Raw genomic sequence first — 18,471 nt, 5'->3', positions numbered from 1 at the left:
TTCATAATTTAAACTCGAAGGTTTACAGAATATGGAAACTAAACAGTTTCCTTTATGATGTAACGCAGATAGTGCGAAGAGATAAATAATTTTGGATAATAATAGTTATGAAGATATCTTCAGAAATATCGAGGATATTTATAATGAAAGATACGATGATATCTTAGAATTTCTAAGATCGAAGGATGATGAAGAAGATTTGCCCGCAAAGGTTTAGAGTAAGGAGCAAGGTATTTGTTAAAGACTTCAGCAGACACTGAATCATTTGGATTCTTTGAAGGCAGGTTTAGTCTTTGTGATTTGTCAACAGTCTCCTTCATAGTTTGCTCAATCCATTTTTCAGTTCCAAATCTGAGCTTTTTCAACACACCACTCTTTATTATCAAACTTTTGGCCATTAAGACCATTTACAGTTTTGCTGCTTCATCAGCATTCAAAGTTATCATAACTGAATCGTTGGTTATCAATCCAAGGTGTTTTCAAGAGTTTGAAGAGTTTGAATGAAGATTGTAATTGTCAAGATACATATGATGTTCTAGAATTTTGAATGATACAAATATTTTTCTGGGTTTTATGAATAGAAGTGGTGTTCTAGCACAGTTTTGAAGTCAAAGTATATCTTTGAAAGATATAGGGATCTAAGAGTGATGTTATCTGTTATATCTTGACTTGGATTCTGGATTCTGATCTGTTTAAAATCAGAATATGTAATTGAATTTGAGTGAGAAAGGTTGTTCTGATTTCTATGAAAGAATGTATATCATTGTGAAAGTAGTGAGTATGGTTAATGATTATCGAGTAATTTAAGAATGTACATTGTAATATATTAACGTGCAATCTAAATATTTCTCGGGTGTTACCTACCCGTTAAAATATTTTCACAATTAATAGTTTTTACAAAAAGAATCTTTATTACAATCTTTATGAAAATATATGAATGTATATTTTCTTCAGATGTAATACAGATTTAATGAGTTAATATTCTATTAAACTCGTTTGATTTTCGGCTGGAACTAGAAATGAATAATCTCTGAAACATTAGAGATTACATAATCTTCGCAGAGTATTTCACTAATGTCATCAATACTTCATTATCTATTCTTATTGACATTCCTCGATGAAGGATATTAGTGCTTGTGGAATTTTGTGAACTTCGCAAGGTATGAGTGATGTTTTCAAGAAAGTTTCGAATACATCGAAGATGAAAGTGTAAAATCAAACATGTTATTGATTAATACGCTTGGTTTATTATGAAATGGAATTCATTGAGTTGAAACATAGATTATATTTAACGATGGTTAAGTCATTTAACGAAAGATGTACATCATAGCATATTAGTAATATGAATTAACCGAGTAGTACTTACCCTTTAAAAAAATTCATACATAATAGCTTAGTACGAAAAGATATATTATGGTTTCCAAAATTCATATATATAATATATAAATTCTATGGAAATAAGGAGTTAATACTCCATAACTCGTTATTTCAATATATTCGTTGGTGATTGTGGTGTCGATATCGTCGGTGGTTATGGAGTTGGTGGAGTTTGTTGGTGATACTGATGGTGATGCTGGTGATACTTGTATAACAAGTCTAGCTTGTAAATCATGCACCATTCTTGTCAGGGTTTCTATTCTCCCCTCTATCCACTCATCTGATTTACAGTTAGAACTAGAAATAGTAATCTCCAAAACTTTTAGAAACTACATATTCTCTGCAGAATATTTCTTCAATGAAGTGATGAATTAATACTTCATCATTTTTTGTTGTTGGTACTCCTTGGTACCTATGGTGCGTATGATGTTGATGCCCGAGGTACAGATTGTGATGTTTAGGCGTGTGATGTGGATGTGGTTGTTGGTGGTGGTAATGATCCTGTTGGTGTTGATGATGGTGATGCTGCTGGTGTTTATGGTATTGAGGCTTGCGATGTGGATGTTGTTAGCGGTACTGGTGTTATTGATGGTGCTTGTAATCTTTGCACCATATTCTCCAAAGCCGTCACGCGAGCACGAAGCTCGTTGACTTCTTCTATCACGCCGGGATGATTGTCGGTTCGGACGAGCGAATGAATAAGATTCAGAATTTGAGATAGTATTTAATCATGATGAGATACTCTGGAAATGGGAGAGAAAAGGGTGTTTCGAACAGGTTCGCCGGTAAGTGCTTCAGGTTCTTCACCAAGAGGTGAATGTGGTGGATGGAAGGGATCACCTTTTTCTTGTCTCCAATGATTAAGTAGATTACAAACTCATCCCCAATTCATCCAGAATAGATGATGGCTAATTGGTTAATCTATTACGGTTACACTGCTTTCGGAGCTCATGTAGAATTCCATATCGGAATAGCTGTCGGAATCTGAGGAATTCGAACTAGATGCGGAATCCATCTTGTATAATCAGGGAAATGATTTTTTTTATATGAAATAGATTATAGGACTAAGATTTAGTATTCTTCAATACATAATTTACATATGTATATATAATACTAAAATCCCATTAATTACGGAGAAATTTTCGGAAGATGTCAGGAAATGTTTACAGTAATAGATATGTTAAGATATGAATTCGTGTGTATACATTCTATGCAATAAATGCAGGAAAACGTATCTAGACTTAAGAATGATAAGTATGTAATTTCCGACAAGAAATGATAAGCAAAAATCGATAAAAACATATATGGTCATAGTCCAGACTCACTAATACATCCTAACAATTACCAGTTAAACACACTAATGCAAATTCTAGTTCCTATGATCTCAAGCTCTGATACCAACTGAAATGACCCGTCCAAATCCATTTGGACGAATACATCATTCATTGATTTCATAGTGAGGTTTTGACCTCTACATGATACGTTTTGTAAACATTGCGTTCTTTTGAAAAGGCACACCATAAATGAATATCTAATTCCAAGTTTTTTGACATCTAATGATTTCTACATATAGACAATCACCGTAAATAATAGTTCACAATAATACATCCGTTGACAATGCAGTCAAAATAAGATACATGGTGATGATTTTGTGAATGCAAAGTTTTCTCAAATAAAGTATGTATGACTCCATGCACATAGCTTGTATAACGTATAAGCAAACATCGGAAGACTTCTAGTAACCTGAGAATAAACATGCTTAAAAGTGTCAATAAAAAGGTTGGTGAGTTCATAGTTTTAATGTTGCGCATAATCTGTATATAAAGGTTGATCACAAGATTTCAGTTGTTTCATCCAGAAATGTTTATCAAAATATTCTACAAAATTGAGCACCCTGGTAACTAAACTTTAACGTTATAATAAGTACCCCTGTTTTAACATACATGCAACCAACATGTACAATACACGCAATCCAATGTGTACTAAACTCAAATAGCATACGTCTGTTTTCTAGTTCAGGCTAGGGTTTCTATACCTGAAACAGACGGGGATGTCAAGCCCTATGGATCCATATACAACTACTCGAGCCCACAGTTCTTATAACCGGCAGCTACTAGTTACCAAAGCTAAGGGATTTTCAGTTCAAACTCAGTGTAGAATTTTGTATGTACTTGTGTGAATTGCATTTAAAATAAAGTGCATGTATTCTCAGCCCAAAAATATAAATTGCAAAAGCATTTAGTAAAGAGGGATAAAATGAACTCACCTTAGCAGCACATAAATTCATTCACCGAAATGTGACCGAAACTCGGAATGCAAAGTAACCATAGATCTCAACCTAGAGAACATATGGAGAATATGAATATGTGTATATGTGTGTTCGATTGCAAACCATCAACATATATATATATATATATATATATATATATATATATATATATATATATATATATATATATATATATATATATATATATATATATATATATATATAATAATTATAATAAAGTAATAATATAATAATATTAAAATAATATAATAATTGGAAAATAAAAACGTGTGAATAAGAATTCAATAATATCTGTCGACAGTTTTCACGGACCGGTATTTCGTACTCTTGTTGCTAATAATTGGCGGGTAAAAGTATGAGTAAAAATTCCATTTTTTATATTTGAATACATATATATCTGTTTTGGTCTTAATCTTTATAAAATTAGTTGTAAAAAGGTTCGTTTACAAAGTTTATAAGCGTAATATGTATTTTCCTAGTTTTTGACTAAACAAATATATATACTATAATATTAATTTAAATATAATAATATAATAATATTGAAATAAAATATAATAATATAATAATAAATTTAGAATCAAATTTGTAAATTTTTAAAAATTCGTATTTCTCAAATACTTTAGGGGTATATTATGTAACTTATAATTAATAATTTCTATCATGTCGCTTTCATGTGAATAGTAAATTAATTAATTATACATATATTCATTTAGAAAAGGGAAAAAGACAAAAAAGTGGCACTATTCCATTAGGCCAAAATCGTAAATACTTCAAAATTGAGGGCTAAAACTACTATTCACGTCGCTTTTAATTTCTTTCCCTTTTTTTTGCTTATATAAGTATATATGTTTCTCCACTAATGTAACAAGTGTGTGGTGTGATGACCCGGAAATTTTTGATCAAATTTAAACTTAATCTTAATATGATTTCGTCACGATAAGCAAAGTCTGTTAAACTGAATCTCAAAAACTTTGAACTGTGCTCATGTGTACATTTGACCTTTGACTAATCCTGATGATTCACGAACAGTAGTTTACGATTAGATAAGCATATATACATATAACAATTTTCAAAACAATTACAAAGTATTAATTGATATACTATGAGATAATTGTATCAATACATGATTAATATATTTAACTACTCAATATTTAAAACATAATTATAAATCAATACATGATTAATATATTTAACTACTCAATATTTAAAACATAATTATAAATCTATATTAGTTTAATTTTATATATATATATATATATGTATATATATATATATATATGTATATATATATATATGTATATATATATATATGTATATATATATACATATATATATGTATATGATTTCTGAAAATGATTACTGACTATATTATATTAAATTAAAATGTATAACTATTAATATACAAGATATCTTATTATGTGATATATAAGTAGCAATATAGAAAAGGGAAAAAGACAAAAAAGTGGCACTATTCCATTAGGCCAAAATCGTAAATACTTCAAAATTGAGGGCTAAAACTACTATTCACGTCGCTTTTAACTTCTTTCCCTTTTTTTTGCTTATATAAGTATATATGTTTCTCCACTAATGTAACAAGTGTGTGGTGTGACGACCCGGAAATTTTTGATCAAATTTAAACTTAATCTTAATATGATTTCGTCACGATAAGCAAAGTCTGTTAAACTGAATCTCAAAAACTTTGAACTGTGCTCATGTGTACATTTGACCTTTGACTAATCCTGATGATTCACGAACAGTAGTTTACGATTAGATAAGCATATATACATATAACAATTTGCAAAAAAATTACAAAGTATTAATTGATATACTATGAGATAATTGTATCAATACATGATTAATATATTTAACTACTCAATATTTAAAACATAATTATAAATCTATATTAGTTTAATTTTATATATATATATATATATATATATATATATATATATATATATATATATATATATATATATATATATATATATATATATACATATATATATATATACATATATATATATATATATATATATATACATATATATATATATGTATATATATACATATATATATGTATATGATTTCTGAAAATGATTACTGACTATATTATATTAAATTAAAATGTATAACTATTAATATACAAGATATCTTATTATGTGATATATAAGTAGCAATATATAATGTTAATACATTAAATTTAAGTATGAATTAAAATATAGTTGTTTATTTAACACTAATATCATTATATTTATATTATTATCAATATTAGTATTAATGATATAATTATTATAAATATAGATATTAAAATTCTAATAAAAGTTATGATAATAAAAATAATAATTTTAGATATAAATATTTTTAGGAGAATAATTAAAACTATAATTTACATTTAGAATAAATTATTTACTATTAGTAAGACTTATCATATTATTTTTTCATTATTATTAGAAAATAATACATTTTATCATTTTTATCATTAATAACATTATTATTAACATTTTTATGATTATTAGTATCATTATTATTTATAATTATTATTAATATAATTATTATTATTATTATTAATATATTTATTAATTATATAAATTATATAAAAATTGAATATCGTGCCATATTGTTACCTGTATCTATCTTTCTGTATTTGATTTTGTCTCCTGCCTATGATCTGATTATAAATCGAATATGAATTCAGCTACACAACAAATTCAGTTGTCAACAACGATTGAATTTTAATTTTTAATTTTTAATTTTTACTTTTTTCTTCTTTATTCTTGTTTCTTCTGCTTGGTTTGTCTGATTAGAATCTTTATACGTCGACCTTTAATAGAACGTGATTACATTCAGTGTTAGATAACACCACTCGACCTAAACCATCTATTATCAATTATTATTAGTAACTGCATTTATTTTTAAAACAGAAAAGAGAACTGAACTCAGTTTATCTTCCCTGTTCTTGTTTAATTTTCCAAAAACTCAAATACGAATTCCATTTCAAAATCTGTAAATGTAGTTTTGTTAGTAATCGTCTAAGCAAACTATCTGCAAAGATCGAAATCCCAATTTTTCTTATCGAAGTCTAATTGTCGAGTCAAAGTTTTGAAATTAAAAAGTCAACAGAGTGTTCGTAGTGAAATTCGAGTTCAATTCAATGATTTAGGATCAATTGATGATCCAGATAGTTTATAGGTGAGATTTTAAACCTTTTTCATGTAGTAATTGAAATCTAAAACTGTCTAAATTTTTAGATTGATGTTTGAGTTTATATACGGGTGTTCTTCATTCTGTTCAGCTCTTTTTATTTTCAATCTTCAAACGTTTCTGTAACAATTATAAGTCCTAAGGTAAATAAAAAATTCATATTTAGTGAGTTTCGATCCCTGGTTGATGCAAAAATGGTGATGAGTCGACTTGTAATTATGAAGAAGAAGGGAAACAGTTTAATCGGATTAAATAGATTTATGTTGGGTTTTAATTCAGAAAAAGGAGAAGTGGTGGAGTAGTGTTGAGTGTTTTGAGTTAAGCTTGAGGTCGCGGGTTCGAGCCTGACTGGTGCCATTTTTTTTAAAACCGATTTCTTTTGAGGCAGTTTTCAAATTTTCAAATTTATTATTATTATTAATATTATTATTATTATTATTATTATTATTATTATTATTTGTATTGTAATTATTATGATTATTATTGTTATGATTATTATTGTTATTGTTATTAATATTAGAAGTATAATTATTATTGTTATTTATATTACTAAAATAAATAGTAATTATCAATTATTACTATTATTAGGTATTAGCAATATTATGATTATTATTATTATCATTTTGCTACTATGTAACATCATTAAGTATTATTAATGTTATTATTAGTATTATTAATATCAATATAAGTATTATTATGATTATGATTATGATTATTATTGTTATTATGAAAATAATACAAACTATTATTACTAAGATTAATATTAGTATTAGTATCATTGTAGACTTATTATTATTATTTTATTATTATTATTATTATTATTATTATTATTATTATTATTATTATTATTATTAACAAAAGTATTGTTATTAAGATTATCATTAGTAATGAGATTGTTATAATAATTATTATTATTAAGTATTATGTATTATTATCAAAATTATTATCTTCATTACCATTATTATTAAACTTTTCTTTTTATTAAAAACTACTGTTATTATCATTATTATAAAATTTATCATTAATATTATTAATTAATAAAATCATTAACATAATTATCATTATTATTAACACTAGTATTATCATTATTATTATTTTAATCACTACTAATATTATGTTAGTATTAATATAATTACTGATTTAACAAACAAATGAAATATATACGTATAAAATATTTGATACATATAAAATAACAAAAGTTATATTTTTATATAGTAATAATAAGATATATAAATTAATAATATAAAAATTATATCACTAATAATAATATATATATTTGTTCGATTACAAGTATATGTTTTAATATATATATATATATATATGAATGATATAGGTTCGTGAATCCGAGGCCAACCCTGCATTATTCAGTTGTTCAATGTCATAATGTTTATTTTTACTACAAAATACAGTATAATGAGTTTCATTACTCCATTTTTAAATGCTTTTGCAATATATATTTTTTGGGACTGAGAATACTGATGTTATGCGAGGTGTATACGAAATAGTTATATTTTTATTGCGAAATACTATTATATACGATACAATTTTATACAAGTTATTGATTTATTTATAGAGTGGATATACCTAAACCTTGCTACAACACTTATAGGCAGTGTACCTAATCGTACAGTAGTGTAGTTTTTAGTAAGTTCGGTTCGTCCACAGGAAACTAGCCAAGTTTAATGCTATATTTATTTTAAACTATATTTGTATAAATATATATATATATAAGTAGTATTATTATTATTATAAAAGGAGGTTTTTTTTACCGTTTAGTGACCGGTTTGTCAATTTTATGTCTTAAGTCACAATTAAAACCTAATGTAAAATATAAAATAAAAATAAAACTTAATTTAAAGTGTAAAGTAAATGACGATAATAAAATTGCGATAATTAAAAGTGCGATAAATAAAATGACGATAAATAAACTTGCGATAATTAAAAGTACGATGAGATATAAAATAAAGGAATTATGCTTATTTAAACTTCCGTAATCATGATGTTCGACGTGTTGATTTTAGTTTATTACCATGGGTTAATTGTCCTTTGTCCTGGATTATTCGATATGTCCATATGGTTTTTGTCCATAACAGTCCATCAGTCATAAATATAAAGTGCGAGTGTCCTCATCAAATTATCCTTATACTCGAAGTCAAATATTCCAACTAATTGGGGACTTAAACTGTAATAAGGTTTTAATACAATGTTAATGATTACACCAGGTTATCGACTGTGTGCAATCCAAGGTTTTAATACTTTATTAACAATTACGCCAAGTGTCCTTGCATGTAATCTACCCCTGTTTTAATGAGTCCATTGACTATTAATCCATCCCCGTGTCCGATTAAACAAACGATTATTAGTATTTATAAATATCCCGCTCATCGTGTCCGATCAAGTGTATATGGTTATTTATAGATACGTCAAATTGTAAATTTCTATATTAAATTAACGAACTATCATTCAGTTAAACAAATATAAAGCCCATTAATAGCCCATAGTCTAATTTCCACAAGTGTCGGTCTTTTGTCCAAACCCCAATTATGGTACAAAGCCCAATTACCCCGTCTTAATATTTAATCCAACATCACAATTACTTCGGCTTAAATAATCATAATAATAACTTAGCTACGAGACATTAATTTAAAAAGGATGAATATAACTTACAATGAGTATCAATCGCGTAGCGTTACACGGACAGAGTTTCGACTTACAAACTTAAAACATTCGCTAACATAACCTTATTATTATTAATCTTAAATTAAAATTAAAATTATAAATATAAATATATATATAGATTGAGAATTAGAGAAAGGAAAAGAAAAAGGTGTGTTAAATTCGGCCAGAATTCGTGGAATTTATAGGACCTGACATGCTACAGTGTGCCATGCGATCGCATGGAATTTCTTTCTCCAGGCCATGCGATCGCATGGCCGTCATTTCCTGCTCACAAAGCACAATAAACGTAGGCTGCTGTAATTTAATATATATATAATATAATATATATAATTTTATATAATTATATATATATTATATTATATTTTTGTGCATAGTTGACTCGTAATTTTAGGTCCGTTGCATCGCGCGTTGATAGTTGGTTCATGTCCCAGTTCCGGATTTTCGAACGTCCTTGCGTACTATTTAATATCTTGTACTTTGCGTTTCGCGGCTCGTAATCTTGTAACTTTTAGACGTTTCTTATCAATAAATTGAACCACTTGGATTATACTTTGTACTCTTTAGCATTTTGGTCGTTTGCGTCTTCAAATCGTTGAATCTGTCTTTTGTCTTCACCTTTTATTATTTAAACGAATATCACTTGTAAACAGAACAATTGCAACTAAAAACTTGTCTTTCTTGAAGGATAATGCTATGAAATATATGTTCGTTTTTAGCATTATCAAATATTTCCACACTTGAGCGTTGCTTGTCCTCAAGCAATATAGAACTTGAATATAACTTTACTAGAATCACTTCTTTATTCTTCGCACTTTGTACATCAGTGATTTTAATACGGCGGATGAACAATGGTAGTAACGATGTGGTTTACAGTCCCACATGACTATAAAAATTTAGATCCTTTAAGGAAATTGGATCTTTATGAAAACATTTGATCTTTTTGAAAATTCAATCTAGCTTTTACCCTAGATAAGTTTTCCGGAATAACCCTTCACCGGTGTTTGCAAATTGTTTTTGTAGGTTTCAGATTTGAAAATTTTAGCTCAAAACTTATGGTTTTGTGTCACCTACTTGCTAACATTGTATTGGGAAAGCAACACATCCAGTTTACTTGCTTCGTATATTACCTTTCGGTAAACTACCGTCCGGTTGTAAAGGAAAGCGTTGAACAAGCAACTGTTAAGGCAATGTCCCGTGACATGCTTTTGATTATGGTCTATAACGTGTCGGATGCAATTACTATCCTTTGTAGGAGCAATAGTAAAGATCACCCTATATTTTTTCGGTCTGGCACAAGGTCCTGTCTTCGACCATGCTATGCAACCACCGTTCTTACAGTTGACACCCGATTTGGTTCAGGTAACCTAATGAATTCTAGGTGAATTCCTAGGATTTTACGTTCAATGGTAATGAACGCATTGAAAATGGGTTTTCAGAAAACAAATCGGTTTGTAATTTGATCAAAATATTTTCTCGTTCAAGCTCGAGTTTAGATATCATTGAATTCCATGAGTTTGTAATTCTCAATCTTTAAGGTCAATCCCAAGAATTGAGTAATATCAGGCTTAAAAGTTGATTTTTGATCTTTAAGGAGATTATCCTTTCTGAGGATCGGATTCATTAGTCTTATAAGCTAATTTGCATGGTGCCCCCCCCCATTGTACGAGACAGATCCTCTCATGGTTAGGATAAGTCTGACCACTTGGCGACCCTGTTTGATGCTGAGGTCCGTGGATTTCCAGCTGATTTTCGAGAAAACTTTTCAAAGTTTTTCGTAGACTCTACAACTGGTCTGGACGACAACTTCCTGACCTAAATCAAGAAGTGCGTGTCTTTTTTTCTCGAAAGACTTTACTTCCTTATAAATTCTATTTATATTACAATAAACTGGGTAAAACTGATTAATATCGTCCAAAACAAAAATATCTTCAATTATTTGTACAAAAATATGTGATATATGTTCTAAATAACTTGGTAAATTTTTTCCACACTTGGCTTTTATTTTCCTTTCTTTGCCTTTTTATTCTCATCTATTCCATTTTAAAAGAATTCAAGCATTTTGTGTTGTTTCTCAATTTATGTCCTTTCCGAGGTAACAATAATTTCGGTGTTAACACCTAGTTTTATCGTTCATAAATATGTATAAACATGATTGTGAATTCATTTATTTGAAATTTTTTTAAAAATTTTACTAGAATTGGGTAGTCAGTATATAAGACTAGGGCTGTTCTTTATTATCAGAGAGCACTAGATTCTAATACAACTACTGTGTTACTAGTATTTTTAATGGTAACCAAGTGTTTAAATTAAAATTTTAAAACCCGAAATAATTTAACCCCTTCCCACACTTAAGATCTTGCAATGCCCTCATTTGCAAGAAATCAGTAACAACTTAAATTATTGAGGGTGATTAGCGTAAAAAGATGATTAAAATTTTACCAAAGTTTCCAAACATATTGTTGTATGCTTTGAATGATAAATGGTGCACTTCATTTGTTCATTCCGTCTGTTGTTATTTTACATATATTTTGCATTTTGTCATCAAAATTATTAGCTTTTGCTGAACTTAATGCCAGTCTTTGAAAATGCGCTGTTCTACCCTGTTTTGTACAATTGACAATATACAAACATACAAATATAAACATGCATGATAATTTGAAATGGGACTTAATATCCCACTTTCAAATCAAATATGAAATATTAGTACAAAATACTAAAAATGTAAAAAATTTCATAAAAGTATCACAATATTATATGTTTAAACATAAGTAGATAAAAACAATAAAAATATAGAAATCACCAACGGAACTATATCAATCTGGATAGGGGTTCCAGTTCATGTCATCGCGCGGGTTTCATGGTTGGTGATAGGTGTCCTGATAGGCTTGGTTAGGGTCGTACAAGGTAAAGGGTGGTCGCATATCGGGCTGATGTGGCGGATAGTAATCAGTTCGAGTCGGGACGTAGTTATCTGGTACCTGATATGATAGCTAGCTCATGATCTGATGCTGATGATAGTGCCATCTATCATGCTGGAGTTGCCTGGATTGCTAGTACACATTCTCGGCGTGCCACTGCTCATACTTACGATGCCTAGCCTCGTTAGTCATTTCTACCTCATCTATACGCTGGAAAACATCAGTAGCACTATCCCTAATAACATCCCTAATGTCATCCGCTTCCTCTATCTCCTCATCCGAACCTCTTTCCACCTGTGGATGGTTGCCCTGATATTGTATTGCCTGATTGCGTCTCCTAGTCAATACTTTTGCACCTTGATAGACTTGCAAACCTAAAGTCTCATCCTGTTCCCTAACCACCATCATTGGACCCCCTTGTTCCCTATCTACACCTAAATACTCTCCAATGAGAGTAACAAAAATACCTCCTCCTATTATTCCCCCATCCTGTATACCTTCCACCATTTTGGACAGATAAAAACCAACACAGTAGGGGATATTAACAAAGCCTCTAGTGTCTCGAATGCACTTAAGGTAAAATAAATTGTGTAGGGTCATTTTCTCCTTGTTGTTACCTCCTTGTGTAATCGAGTTTGCTAAAAATCTTTGTATTATACGAAGTTCGGCTTTATTAATATCTAAATAGGAGTGTCTTCCTCCCCGCGTAAAAATATTATAATTTGACATACGCCTCCAGATGGTGTTAGCTCCAAAATTTCTATCTACCCTCTCACCATGATAAATCAAATTTGTACAATCAGGTGATAGTAATTCAGCGGGAGTGTAAATCTGTAAAGCCCTAGCCATGTTCAGCATGGACATCCTGTACATCCTACGGCCAAGTAAAAATCTAAGAAAACTCTTATCGTCTAACCTATCTACATCCTTATTTAAGGCTATAGTACTCATTAGCTCAACACATCAATGCTTATATACAGGCCTACGAGTGGTAAATAAATGTTTCCAATCAGAAAAAGAAGAGTTGTCATACCTTTGGATTAGATGCTGCCTAACTGGGTTAGCTAGGTGGACCCTTTCCAAAGGCTCCCAATCTATTACCCTTGGTACTTCTACATTTTTGGTCCAAAGCTTAAATTTGTTACTTTGGTACGTCGGGTAATCTCTCCAACTTCTATCAAATCTTAAATTGGGATGCAACTGTTCTTCATGAATTGTTGGGTGTTCTATTATATGGTGAACGGGAAATACTACGTAGGCAATAAAAATTGTGGTTCTGGTTCATAATATGGCACGTGTTGATCATAATGTTGTTGTTGTTCAGGTTGTTGTTCCGGTTCGTGATATTGCATCTCTGGCTGTGGTTTCGGATCAGATTTCCTAGATGATGATGCACCGTCCGTATCTGTATTTCTCTGCAAAACACATTAAACTCAAAATTTGTGCATCCAAGTATGCATTAGTGTTAGCAAAATAACAAATTAAAACAATTACAATAACATGTTTAATCCATATTAAACTTATACTCATTTTCATATTTTTATCAATTCTACACATTTTCAAATAATCATATATGAAAATGTTTACAAAGTTCATAAGCTTTTATCTCAAATAACATGTTAAAATAATCATTACTAGCAATTAAATAAGTTTCAAATGGCATTTATATCAAATTAATCAAGTTCATGAATTTTAGACTTAAAAAGTCCACTTTAATTCTCAAAAATCATGTTTAGGATCAAAGTTTGGATCATTTAGCTACCTAAACATGTTACACTACTTAATTTAGCAATAATTCATGACAAAAATCGGCCATAACTTGTTTATATCAAAAAGCCCCAAATTGCTCAAGAATACAAACCCTAGATTTCTAAAAAATTTGAAGTTTTTGACTTCAAATAATGTTAAATAGCATCAATCTAGGTTATACATGCATAATATACTAACAATTTAACTCTAATTACACTAGAAATTAACAAAATTAAATTAGATACAATAGTTGTAATTATCACAAAAATTAGGAAATTTATGAGTTTAGGGGTGAAATTTTTACCTTCCTGCATCCCTATCTGAATATAGGCATGATTATAGCGGATTATTGCAAGAAATTTCGAGTAATTTGGTTGAAAAATGATGATTTTAGGTGATGTTTTGTGAGAGTTTTCGTGTGTTTGTGTGTGTGTACTGTGAAGACAAAGAACCAGCTCGTTCCTTTTTGTTTCTGCCCAGTTTTTCTGTTTCATGCGATCGCATGGTTTCACAGTTCAAACCCCATGCGATCGCATGAGGTGTATTTTCTTTTTCTTTTTTCTTTTTTTTTTTAATAAAAACCTTATACTTATGAAACAAAAATTAATTAATTTTAAAAATTTGTTTTCTTTTAGAATGAGGGCGTTTCAGATCATTGTCCTAGTTCGTCTCTCGATAAAATTTTAAAATTTGTCATTTGTAAGCGTTGTTTTAAAAGCAAAGATTTTTGGGTTTTTTTAATATTTTTGGCATACTTTAATTCAATAAGATTAAAAATAATGATAACAAAATTTTTCGTCCCTCCCTTGGGTTAAGCAATTTCGGTTCCATAACCTAGTCTTCAACTTACGATGAATTTTAGATATCAAATTTTTAACTTAATGAAATAAAGTACATTTTTGTTTTTTTTTAAAAAATTCACACCAAACTTAAATTTAAAATGCATAAAATTAAAAATTCATATAAATATCATTAATATTTAAATATATTAGTTTTACAAACTTATATTAAAAATATTAGTTTTTAAAAATATTTACAAACTTAAATATATCGATTTTAAAAATTTACAATATTAATTTTAAAAATATGGTAAAAATAAAATAAAAAATCTCTTTGGTCTTTTACCCTACTTTAATTAATCAAATATTATCAAAAATATACGCCCCTCTTTTGGGTAAAGTAATTTCGGCTATTTTACCTAGTTTTACTCTTGAAGAATTTTTGAAATATTTTGGGTTGATTGATTAAAGATATTTATACCTTATGAATAAACGGTAAATTTCGCAGTGATGAATTAAATTTTTGCATGATATCAATAATTTCAGTTTCGCGTACCTAATTTTATTGAATATCAATTTAATACTTTACAACGAACGATTCAGCGTTTATTATCAAAAGGTTAAAAGCAATAAATAAAAACAAATAAAAACTGTACATACTTACCTGTGAGGTAGAATTCTCAGTGACCTGCTTTAGCCGACTCATAGGAGAGTCGTTCGATTTGGTTTTCCATAGCTACGTAAGCGTAACCTCGAATTTTCAATAACTTTTCTTCTAAACATATGAATGGTCCTTCTCTGCATAAAGTAACGAACTCGGTATTGGAATGTGTTTGATTGTTCGAACATTTCCTTTCGTGTGACCATTTTCCGCATTTATGACATCTTTCAAGGTGTCGTGCTCTTCTTTTTATTGCGGATTTTGATTTTTCTTTACCAAAATGTATCTTATTATGATTGTTCCTGAGTTCTTTCCTTACTTCGTCCATTTTGCTTCTTATGAAGGATACCACTTCACTCGGGAAGATGTTATTATTACGTTTAGTAATCATAGCATGTAGTAGTAGACCATGGTTCAGATCAAAGGAATTCTTCATCTCGTAAAACCTAAAAGAAATAAAAATTCAGAATGGAGGGAGAAGACTAGTTCTTTGAGGTCTGCTAGGGAAAGACCATTCGGATTCCATTTTCGAGAACTACACGAAAACAGAACATCTAACTCTAACAGAAATTCATATTACCCTTAAAAAATTCGAATCTTCCCACACTTAGTTAGCTGTGGTGTCGAAATTGTGATTAACTTCATTTTCAACTTCCATTGGATTATCTATGTAATGTTTAACTCTGTGACCATTAACCTTAAATTCAATCCCGTTTGAATTTATTAACTCTACTGTTCCGTATAGACCATCTTGATTTCAATTTTCCAGGAAATAGCTTGAATCGTGAATTAAAAAGAAGAACTCGGTCTCCTTCCTTAAATTCTTTTGAACTTCGGATTCTTTTATCATGCCATTTCTTCGTTCTTTCCTTATATATTAACGAATTTTTGTATGCTTCATGTCTTTATTCTTCTAATTCGTTATGTTGACTTAACCGTAGACATCCGGCTTCATGTAAATCAAGATTACATGTCTTCAAAGCCCAAAATGCTTTGTGCTCAATTTCTACTGGAAGGTGACATGCTTTTCCGTAAACAAGTCTAAAAGGTGTGGTGCCATTTGGATTTTTGTAGGCTATTCTAAAAGCCCAGAGTGCATCCTCCAATTTCATGGACCATTCCTTCGGATTTGATCCTACGGTTTTCTCTAGAATACGTTTTAAAGCTCGGTTGGTATTTTCAACTTGTCCACTTGTTTGTGGATGATAAGCGGTTGAGATTTTATGAGTCACTTCTGATGTCGAAGCTAAGTGTATACGAAATAGTTTATATTTTACTAGGAAATACTATTAAATACGATACAATTTTACACAAGATATTTATTTATTTATAGAATGGATATACTTAAACCTTGCTACAACACTTATAGGCAGTGTACCTAATCGTAAAGTAGTGTAGTTTTTAGTAAGTCCGGTTCGTTCCACAGGGAAATCTTTAAACAAAGCTCATCGCTATATTAGTTTACTTTTATAAAAATACAAACATATATATAAGTAATATTATTATTATAAAGGGGGGTTTTTACCGTTTAATGACCGGTTTGTCGATTTTAAAACTTTAGTCGCAGTTAAAACCTAATGTAAAATATTAAATAAATAAAAGACTTAAATTAAAACTTAAAGTAAATAACGATAATGAAATTGCGAATAATAAAAGTGCGATAAAATAAACTTGCGATAATTAAAAAGGACGATAATTAAAAGTGCAATTAAATAACAATAAATAAAGGTGCGATAATTAGAAGTGCAATTAAATATAAAATAAAGAAAATTAAATATGAAATAAAAGAATTATGCTTATTTAAACTTCCGTAATCATGATGTTCGACGTGTTGATTTTAGTTTTATGCCCATGGGTTAATTGTCCTTTGTCCTGGATTATTTAATATGTCCGTCTGGTTTTTGTCCATAACAGTCCATCAGTCATAAATATAAAGTGCGAGTGTCCTCATCAAATTATTCTTATACCCGAAGTTAAATATTCCAACTAATTGGGGATTCGAATTGTAGCAAGGTTTTAATACTTTGTTTAATGAATACACCAGGTTATCGACTGCGTGTAAACCAAGGTTTTACTACTTTGTTAACAATTACACCAATTACCCTTGATTGTAATTTCACCCCTGTTTTAATTATTCTAGTGGCTATTAATCCATTCCCGTGTCCGGTTAAATGAACGATTATTCGTACATATAAATACCCCGCCCATCGTGTCCGATTGAGTGTATATGGTAATTTATAGGGATGCCCAATTGTAAATCTTTATATTAACATTAACAAACTATCATTTAGTTAAACAAATATAAAGCCCATTAATAGCCCATAGTCTAATTTCCACAAGTGTCGTTCTTTTGTCCAAACCCCAATTATGGTACAAAGCCCAATTACCCAATTTTAGTAATTAGCCCAACATCATGATTACTTTGTTTTAAATAAGCATAATAATAACTTAGCTACGAGACATTAATATAAAAAGGTTGAACATAACTTACAATGATTAAAAATAGCGTAGCGTTACACGGACAGAATTTCGACTTACACCCTTACAACATTCGCTAACATACCCTTATTATTAGAATTAAAATTAAAATTAAAATATAAATTATATATATATATATATATATATATATATATATATATATATATATATATATATATATATATATATATATATATATATATATATATCGTTTACGTATGATAAGAAGAAAAAAAGATTATATTTTGCGTTCAGAATTCGGTTGGCTTTATAGGCATTTTTTCATTTTGGGGCTCCGCGACTCGCGGCTATTTTGGCCTTCAAACTCCGCGAGTCGCG

Source organism: Rutidosis leptorrhynchoides, chromosome 2, assembly GCF_046630445.1.
Source record: "Rutidosis leptorrhynchoides isolate AG116_Rl617_1_P2 chromosome 2, CSIRO_AGI_Rlap_v1, whole genome shotgun sequence".
In the NCBI taxonomy this organism is placed as follows: domain Eukaryota; kingdom Viridiplantae; phylum Streptophyta; class Magnoliopsida; order Asterales; family Asteraceae; genus Rutidosis; species Rutidosis leptorrhynchoides.
This window is presented reverse-complemented; position numbering follows the sequence as displayed.